The 10766-nt window shown below is 41.7% G+C and overlaps 1 pseudogene; it reads left to right on the forward strand.

The window, feature by feature from the left end:
- Nucleotides 1–3153: 3153 nt before the first annotated feature.
- Nucleotides 3154–5768, forward strand: LOC123255547 (annotated as a pseudogene).
- Nucleotides 5769–10766: the final 4998 nt, after the last annotated feature.

Below are 10766 nucleotides of genomic sequence, written 5' to 3' on the forward strand. Positions count from 1 at the left end.
CCTTCAGTCAAGTAAGTTCAGTCCTTGCATCTACCTCCCTCAACCCTTACCAACAATTGTGGAGGAAATCAAGGCATACCATTTTAGAAAGACAGTTTTGTTTCTTTCCTCTGGCAGACACATGGACACTACCAGCCCATCATATATAAGAATCATAAACAAGGACTCAAGCATTAATAGCCTGATTGAGATTCCACTTATAGGAATCTAAGACTGTTCCAATAATCAGCCTTCCTTAAATAACCAAACAAGACCCCACTGAGCTAGTTAAGCAATAGAATGTTGCTTACTTGTGTATAGCTGCAAAACAAGATACTATTTATTTATTTATTTGTTTGTTTGTTTGTTTGTTTATTTATTTTTAAGATTATTGGATCCAAGGCAGAAGAGTGGTAAGGGCTAGGCAAGGGGGGTGGTGGTGGTGGGGGGGTGTAAGTGACTTGCCCAGGGTCACACAGCTATGAAGTGTCTGAGGCCAGATTTGAACCTAGGAACTCCCGTCTCTAGACCTGGCTCTCAATCCACTGGCCACCCAGCTGCCCCCACCATTTATTTATTTTTAAAAATGTTTTTCCATGTTTACATATTTCATTTTCTCTCCCTCTCCTCTTCTCTCTCCCATGCCTGGATCTAATCAGCACTTCCACAGGGTTATACAAATGTTATCACTTGTACCTATTTCCTTATTATTCATTTTTGCAGTAGAGCCATCTTTTAAAACCAAACTCCCAAATCATATATCCATATAAACAAATGATAAGTCATTTGTTTTTCTTCTGTATTTCTGCTCCCACAGTTCTTTCTCCCAGTGTGGATAGCATTCTTTCTCATAAGTCCCTTGGGATTGTCTTGTAGTAGCAAAGTCTATTATATTGGGTTGTTCCACAGTGTTTCACTTTCTGTGTACAATGTTCTCTCGGTTCTACTCATTTCACTCTGCATCAGTTCCTGGAGGTTCTTCCAGTTCACATGGAATTCCTTATAGCACAGTAGTATTCCATCACCATCATATACCACAATTTGTTCAACCATTCCCCAATCAAGGGACATCCCCTAATTTTCCAATTTTTTGATGCCACAAAGAGTGCAATTATGAATATTTTTGTCCAAACACTTTTCATTATTATTTCTTTAGGGTACAAACCTAGTAGTGGTGTTGTTGGATCAAAGGGCAGGCATTCTTTTATAGCCCTTTGGACATAATTCCAAATTGCCTTCCAGAAAGGGTGGATCAATTCACAACTCCACCAGCAATACATTAGTGTCCCAATTTTGCCTCATTCCCTCCAACATTTATTATTTTCCTTTACTGCCATATTGACCTGTTTGCTAGGTGTGAAGTGGTACTAGGTACCATTTCTTTCTTTTTTTAATGTATTTCATTAATTAATTTTGAATATTTTTTCTATAGTTACAAGATTCATGTTCTTTCCCTCCTCTCCTCCACCCCCCTACCATAGCTCAGACGTAATTCCACTGGGTTTTACATGTGTCATTGATCAAGACTAGGTACCATTTCTTGAGAAGGAGAATATTACTACCATCAGCAGTCTTCCTCAGGGTGCTAATAAATCTCTTCTTTTCAGTTTGGTTTGTTTTTACTGTTCAGTCATGCCTGACTCTACATGATCCCATGGACAACATTCATGGAGTTTTCTTGGCAAAGATACGAGAGTGGTTTGCCATTTCCTTCTCCAGTGGATCCCCATTTTATAGATGAACTGAGGTCAATAGAGGTTAAGTAACTTGCCCAGCGTCATACAGCTATTTGAGTATTGGAGGCTGGATTCGAACTTAAATTTTCCTGATTCCAAGCTGGTGCTTTATCCATTGTGCCACCCGATTGTTCCATAGGCCTGGTCAGTTTGGTTCATTCCCTTTATTTGACCTCTATACAGTCTGAGGATCCTCTGATGGGAAAAACACTCTGAGGAAAGAAATTCTGCCACAAACAAAACTTGTAAAACATATATTCGAGTCCAAAGAAACACTGTATCCAATCACTAAAAGTTGCACCCACATTCTTTTACCTACCAGGGCTTTATTTAAAGTAATAACATTTCTCAACAGTGATTTGATTAGATGAGATTAATTTAGTTACTATGCACACAGGCCGACATTAGCAATTTATCAGTCAGTATTCTAGAATCCCTCAATACCCCGTGTCTTCATTCACTTAGATCATACTAGAGGCTTTGCAGAAAATGGCAAGTTTGGCCCATGGTGCTGGTAGTGCAAATAACACTGTTAATAGTTCCTAACCAAAGCTGCTCCACTACACATTTTTGGGTAATCACAAAACTCCTTCTGGGATTGGGGCAGTTACAGGATGTTTTCTAGAGATTAAAATTTCTGTCTTTTCACTCAGCTGAGAAGGGCAGAGCAAGAAGTCCAGGCAAGACCTTCCTCAGTATTTGATGTTGAAAGGATAGTCTTTGTGATTTTTAGAACTGCAAAAAGAGAGAAAGAAAGATCTTGTTAGAAACTGGATAAATAAACATTTGAATTGAATAATGTGTGTATTGTTTCTTCCTGATGGTATAAGGTTAGTCTTAGCTCCACTTAGTGAAATGCACAGGAATATACTTTATCCAGAAACTTAATTAGGTAGCTATAGCAGGAAGTAGGGGAAAGGGCAGGAAGGACCAGACTAGATTTCACTGAAATAGGGAACTCACAGATGAGGAAATCCCCTCTACTGAGCATCTTTTCTGCAATTTAGTCTTAGAAAACTGCCAGGAATAGGGGTCCCTTACCTATTTTTCAAATAGTTTAGAGGAGCAGCTACATAGCACAGGGGGTAGAGAGCATCAGGAGGACCTGAGTTTAAATCTGACCTCAGACACTTCCTAGCTGTGACTTCCTAGGGAGGTCATTTAACCCCCATGGCCTAGCCCAGTGGTTCCCAAACGTTTTTGGCCTACCGCCCCCTTTCCAGAAAAAATATTACTTAGTGCCCTGGAAACTAATTTTTAAAAAATTCTAATAGCAATTAATAGGAAAGATAAATGCACCTGTGGCCTTCACCACCCCCCTGGATTGCTGCAGCACCCACCAGGGGGTGGTGGCACCCACTTTGGGAATCACTGGCCTAGACCTTGCCCTTCTGTCTTAGAATTATTACTATGACAGAAGGGAAGGGCTTAAAAAAAGAAGAAGAAGAAGATATGGAGGAGGAGCAGGCTTTTACAAGATCTAGAAACACTGACCAGATGGCTGAACTGCTCATTTTGCTTCAAAGCAAGAATGCTGGAACAGTGATTGGGAAAGGAGGCAAAAATATTAAAGTATGTCGTGCAGACTACAGTGCCAGTGTTTCCATCCCAGATAGCAGTGGCCCTGAGCATATATTGAGTATCAGTGCAGATATGAAGAAAGTCATCCCTACCTTGGAAGAGGGCTTGCATTTGCCATCACCCACTGCAACCAGCCAGCTCCTGCTTGAATCTGATGCTGTGGAGTACTTCATTTACCAACTGTATAAAGGAGGGGTCAGCAACGTATGGCTCTCGAGCCATATCTGGCTCTTTTGAGGGCCAGATATGGCTCTTTCTGCAGGAGCCATAAAGTCCAATTTTTTTCAGGTGCTGTTACAGGAGCGGCACTGTGAGCACTGTACGGCTCTCACGAAATGACATTTTAAAAAATGTGGCGTTTATGGCTCTCACGGCCAAAAAGGTTGCCAACCCCTGGTATAAAGGAAGCGACTTTGACTGTGAGTTAAAACTGTTGATTCACCAGAGTCTGGCAGGAGGAATTATTGGGGTAAAAGGTACTAACATCAAAGAATTTCGAGAGAACACTCAGACAACTATCAAGCTTTTCTGGGAAAGCCTGATAGAGTTGTGGAGGGCATAAAGACCATATTGGATCTTATATCTGAGTCTCCCATCACAGAATTGTAAAATTGGAATTTGGGAGATGCCATCTAAAAGTATATATATTTTCTATGGACACGTGGGAACTATCAAACTACATTTCCCGTGGTCCAACGGGTTTCCGGTTCTGGTTCTTTGGGCGTGGGGACGCCTGTGTCAGCACGCAGAGGACAGTTTAAATGAGAGGAAATCCGAAAGTAAGCCCTCTTGGTTAGCAGGCTCAGGGAGAGACGAGAGGTAACAAAATGTAGGCGGCAGTTTTGAATTCTTACCAGCGTGTGGTCTAATGACTTTATCCCTATCAGCATGGCTTTAATTAAAATACTAATTTATATTATTATATCAGTCTTTATTATTTTTAATCATAACAGAATGGACACAACTCTATGATCTCAATTTCTATGATGAAACTTATGACTACAGTGGTTTCACAATGATGTTTGATAATTGATGAGGACACCCTGTAAGGATTTCCCATGCAGGGAAGGGGAGGCTTTGCTAGAATACTCCCTGGTCGTGGTGGGCATCCCATGCCCCCATCTAGAAGGGATTATGATGACATGAGCCCTTGTAGAGGACCCATACCACCTCCTCCTGGATGTGGTGGCAGGAGTGGTGGTGTGAGTTAGATTAAATCTACATTGCCCATCTTTACATTCAATCACCAAAGGTGAAAACATCTCCATTTTGGGGAGGTCTGTAACCCACATGTACTAGAGTGGGTGATGAATCAGAATCTACTGACTGCCCCCTAGGCAGTCCTAAGAGAAGTGTCTGTTGTGATTGGACATGCAAACTAGGAGGAAGGCACAGGAAGTGATGCATAAGTGACCCCTTTAAAAAGAGGGAGTTGAGTGAGTCAAGGGGTCTTCTGTAGAAGCATCTTCTGGAGAAGGAGGTCTTCTGGTAAAGGAGCTCTTCTGGTTCGTGGAGGAGTGCTGGCTGGGATCCTGAGACCTTGGTGAGACTGCTCTTAAATCTCTCTCTTAGAACTACACATGGTGAGTGAAGAAGGCTAATTCCTTTAACCTCCCAGGAGGTACTAGCCTCTGGGGGCTCCTTTGATTGGGAGAAGCCCTTGTGGCTAAAACCCTTGTTAATTGACTTTTAGGCTCTGGCTGGGCCTCTGGAGCCCTGCTGGAGTAAAACCTAGACTTAAATACAATCTCTTACTCTTACCTTCTTCTCATCTCTCTCCTTCCACTCTCTCCTATATTTTGTAAATAAATTACTAAAATCATTTTGGGGATTGATAATTATTCAATTCCCTGGCAACATAACTTTTTAAAAATATTTACCCCCAAACCCCTTTTCCCATTACATTGGCAGAGCTCAAAAATTTTCCTCTTCCTCCACCACTACCACCTAGAGGAGGAGATCCTATGACTTGTGACAGAAGAGGAAGATCTGGTGACCATTATAATGGCATGGTTGGTTTTAGTGTTGATGAGACTTGGAAGTCTTCAATAGATCCATGGAGTCCTTCTGAATGGCAGATGGCTTATGAACCACAGGCTGAGTACCATGAGTTTACGGGTGGTTCTGGATATGATTATTCCTATGTAGGGGGCCATGGCTCATATGGTGATGTTGGTGGACTGATTATACAACACAAGTAACTATTCCCAAAGATCTGGCTGGGTCTATTATTGGTCTATTATTATTTTGTCTATTATTAAACTGGTCTATTATTAAGGTGGTCAGCGAATCACACAAATATGTTGTGAATCTGGAGCATCACTCAAAATTGATGAGCCTTTGGAAGGATCTGGGGATCAAATTATTATCATTACAGTAACACAAGACCAGATACAGAATACACAGTATTTACTGCAAAACAGCATGAGGCAGTATGCAGATGCTAAAAAATTCGAATGTGTGGCATACTAGGTATATTATCATCTTGAAAGTATTATTGATGTATGGTTATTGTAACCTAACTGCTCAAATAGCAGACTCATGGTCATTTTATTTCTTGATCATTGTATGTAATTGGTACTCTGTAAATCCTAACCGCTCTCCAAACCATATGGTCAAGAGAATTCCTGTGCAGAGACAAATGATCCTAGCTAACACTTTATTAGACCACATTCCTTTACAGCTCACGTGTTTGATTAACCTCCTCCTCTTTGATCATGTGATTGGCTATTGAGCTAATGTTAAATCCTATACCATGTCACATGTTCATTAGCTAACTCCCATTCCACATTCCTTGACACCCCAATAAAAGTTTGGGAACACGTGCAACTCTCTCTCTCTACCACCATCAGAAGAGCAAGCACACTGAATCCCATGTTCCTGAAGCCATTGTCTCTGAGTCTTTATTCCTTTGTTGTGTACTCTCTCTTTCTCTTTTCTATTTTCTTCACTCATCCTCCCTCAGTTTCCAGTTCTCCTTCTCAGGTGTCCACCCAAGAAGATATTAATGTGTGGACACAGACAGGCACATAACGCAAGATTTTTTTTTTCTTTTTTATAGTGTGAAGCAGTATTGTGGAAAGTTTTTCTAAGACTAGTGAAGAACTGAAGGAGTCCTGCATCTCTTTTTAAAATCTGTTTCTGTTTAAAAAGCCAACAATCCTCTGCTTCATAGGTGTTCTGCATTCAAGATGTAGTGAAATCTTTGCTCTTTACCAAATGTAACGTTTTAGTTCCTTACAGAGTTGGGGGAAGGGTACGCAAAACTAACATTGAAATTTTGAAACAGCAGCAGAGAGAGTGAATTTTATTTTTGTTCATTGTTGGTGGTAAAGAGAAAATTTCCCCCCTTCCTCCAGCTATTGTGAATACCTTGCTTTGTGGTCACTGTAAGGTTTTTTTTTTGGAGGTGGGACAGGGGAGAAAGAGTATCCACGTGTCCCTGGTATTCATTCAGAGCAGTGTGCAGAATGTGATGCTTTTTAAGAAACATTTGTAAGAAACATTTAATGATTTAAAAATAAATTTAGTGAACCTTAAAAAAAAGGGACAATTAGATGCTCAGTGGGTAGAGAGCCAGGCCTAGTGGTAGGAGGCCGTGGGTTCAAATCTAGCTTCAGACATTTCCTGGCTGTGTGACCCTGGGCAAATCACTTGACCTGCCTGCCTTGCCTAGCCCATATTGCCCTTCTGCCTTGTGTAAGAGGGAGATTTTAGGTATTTTATAAGTATATATTTAAAGTGTGGCCACCAGGAATCAATAGTTCAGATTGATTCCATAATTAAAATAGACCCAACTCAGGATCGGGTTTAAAGTAGTTTATTTACAATTAGGAAGGTAAAAGGTAGGGAAATAGAGAGAGGGAGAGGCTAGTCCAGGCCTGCAGAGGCCTGGATGGAGAGAGGGTTAAAAGGCTAATCAAACTAAATTATACGCCACAAGACCTTAGCAATCAGAGAGGTAAAAGCCTACTTAAGGTAGAGTTTGGAAAATGCCAAAGTAGGCCAAGGAAGTCAGCCTAACTTACCCACGTGAGCATTCAGAGTGGAAGCAGCCTGAGGTCTCAGCCGAGAACTTTCAGCACCAAGTCCAAAGCTGGAACTCCTTCACCAGGAAGTAACCAACATACTTGAAGAGATAGTGTCTCTGTCACTTACTGGGGGTCCACCTCTAATTCGAGTGGACAAATGGCAGCCTCTACACTAATTTGGGCTGCCCAAAGGGCAGTCCCTTGTTCTTGATTTGTTACTTATTGTCATGTGTGGGTAACTCATCCCCCCTCCCCACTAAGGAAGGTGGGGATGACATCATCTCTGGTAGTGGAGTTTTGACTATGAATGGACTAGAGCTAATTCCATTTACACACTTGGAATCAATACTTAGTATTCATTTTAAGGCAGAAGGTAAGGTTTAAAAAAAAAAAAAGACTTGAGGTTTAGAAGGCCTAGGTTAGAATTGTGTCTCAAACACTAGCTATGTAACCTCAGGCAGGTCATGATGTGAACCTTAGTTTCCTCATCTATATAATGGGGAAAATAATAGTATCTTCCTTAAAGGCTTGTTATGAAGATACAGCGAAATCATGAAAGTAAAGGACTTTGTAAACTTTAAAGCATTAAATCACTTTTGATCATCATCAAAATAACTACCACTACATGTCTAGACTTCTCATTTCAAAGTTGAGGTAGGGCAGAGAGAGTCTAAGTGACTTATGGAAGATCATGAAGGCTACGACATGAACTCAAGGCTTCTGACTACAAATCTGGGACTCTTTTGGCTATACTACATATTGGTAAGAGAGTTAAATCCTTTTAAGTTAAGGTCAGGAAATGGAAGATGGGTGACAAATGTCTATAAGGTTATATTTTCATGAATACAAGTTAATGATAGCAGGCTCGAGTATAATAATCCAGGAAATGAATCCATCCCTGATCTGATGACTCCTCTCAAAAACAACTCTCAAATATTACATTTCTAAATACTTAGAAACTTGGAAATCTATTTTATTGCTTGTGACCTTTTTGCAGGGTAGGGATGGGGAATCTGCCTGCTCTTAGTTCTAGTAGATTGATGGGTTCTGACCTAATCTGATCCAATCTAACAAGGACACAAAATATTCTACTGCTAAGAAGTACCTTGATTATTTTGCCCTTCACAACAGATGTCACATTAATACATGATAGCTAAGCCCTCAACACAAATAGGGAAGAGTTTCCCCAACTCATCATTGTATAACCAGTGTCCTGAGAGAATTTCAGTATAGCTGATATTTTGACAGAAATAATAAGTCATAGGCTAAGACTTGTAGAATTTGGCCTAGACATGAATGTTGGGATCAGGTTAGTGATAAAATAATTTTTTTAAACCCTTACCTTCTGTCTTAGAATTAATATAGTGTAGAGGAGCAGTAAGGGCCAGGCAATGGTTATTTGCTGATCAGTTTGTTAATATGCTTGATGTATATCTTCCCTTTTTGCTATTAATTCTTTCAGGTATAATTTTTTTCCATTTCCTTTTACAAAATTCCAACTACAAGGGGCAGCTGGGCCACTCAGTGGATTGAGAGTCAAGCCCAGAGACGGGAGGTCCTACGTTCAAATCTGGCCTCAGTCACTTCCCAGCTGTGTGACCCTGGGCAAGTCACTTGACCTACATTGCCCACCCTTACCACTCTTTTAGACTTCTAGACTTTTAGAAATGCTGTTCACTTCTGAATTGGTTTTGATGCACCATGGGACTTTGCTGTGATAAAAAGCAAGTTATTCAAATGTCTTTGCAGGTTGACAAATATGATTGATAGCAGTACATATCAGTGATTCCCTGCATACTTTTTTTTTTTTTTAAACCCTTGTACTTCGGTGTATTGTCTCATAGGTGGAAGATTGGTAAGGGTGGGCAATGGGGGTCAAGTGACTTGCCCAGGGTCACACAGCTGGGAAGTGGCTGAGGCCGGGTTTGAACCTAGGACCTCCTATCTCTAGGCCTGACTCTCACTCCACTAAGCTACCCAGCTGCCCTCCCTGCATACTTTTATATCTTCATTATTTTGATACAATTTCCCTTTAAAAATCCTTACATATCGGACTTCCGGGTTAAGATGGCGGCAGAGTAAGAAACAGCTCTAAACCTCTCCTGACCGAAACACACAAAACTCCTCAAGGGGACATAAAAACAAGTCCAGAGGAACGGAGGAACCCCACAACAGGGCACAGCGTGGAAGGTACGTGGAATCGAGACATTTCCAAGCTAAAAAGGGCTCTCACTCAAGCGCGAGCTGAGCAACTGCCCCACCCCCAACCCCTCCACACTCACCTATAGCTCCGAACCCAACTAAAAAGAAATAGAGCAAGTTTGGGGCACCCATCGAGTCATCAGCAGCTCCGGGACCTGTTCCTGAGAGCAGCAAGACTTAGGACCCCATTAAGTCAAGAATGCACGCGAAAGCTGAGCGCGCGCGCGCGCGGGAGCAGACGCAGGGAGCGGAGCGCCGACTGAGCAGAGGCGTGGGTGCCCGCTGAGCAGAGGCGTGGGTGCCCGCTGAGCAGAGGNTGCCCGCTGAGCAGAGGCGTGGGTGCCCGCTGAGCAGAGGCGTGGGTACCGGCTGAGCAGAGGCGTGGGTGGAGGCAAACACAAACAGGAACTAAAGCCTAAGTGGGGAACCAGTGCAGACGGGTATACGACTGTGGAAGTAGCTCCCTGAGACTTGTAAAGAAACCTCCTGCAGAGGTTCAAGCAAGGGAATCCACCAGGGGGCTTGACCTTGGAAAAAACTAGAACTCAGTCCTCAGGAGCCAATAGATCTCAGACAGACACTGAGAGCGAGGATAAACCTGAGAAGCTGCTGGGCTAATGATGGCTAACCAGTTACAGGAAATTCAGAAGAGAAAGAATAATAACAAAAAAAAAGAAGTCTTTAACACTCGACAGCTTCTACACAGAGAAAATCCAGACAACCGAGCAAACAGAGGAGGAGAACAAACAACCATCCAGACCCTCCCCAAATAAGGAAAACTCCTCACAACCTATGGAAGAGTTCAAATCTGAGATTTTGAGGAAAATGGAAGAGATCTGGCAAGAAAATAACAGCTTAAAAGGTAGAATCTTGCAACTGGAAAGCGAGGCTCAGAAACCAAATGAACTGATAAGCAAATTGAACACAAGAAATGACCAGATTGAAAAGGAATACCAGAGGATTATGGCCGAAAACAAGAAGATTATGGCCGAAAACCAAAAGATTATGGCCGATTACCAGAAGGTTATGGCCGAAAATCAATCCCTAAAGGCTAGAATTGAGCAAGTAGAAACTAATGATCTCTCAAGACAACAAGAACAAATAAAACAAAGCCAAAAGACTGAAAAAATAGAAGGAAACATGAAATATCTCAATGAGAGAGTGACAGACCAAGAAAACCGGTCTAGAAGAGACAATTTGAGAATAATTGGTCTTCCAGAAAAACCAGAAATTAATA

This window comes from Gracilinanus agilis, unplaced genomic scaffold, assembly GCF_016433145.1.
Source record: "Gracilinanus agilis isolate LMUSP501 unplaced genomic scaffold, AgileGrace unplaced_scaffold48481, whole genome shotgun sequence".
Lineage (NCBI taxonomy): Eukaryota > Metazoa > Chordata > Mammalia > Didelphimorphia > Didelphidae > Gracilinanus > Gracilinanus agilis.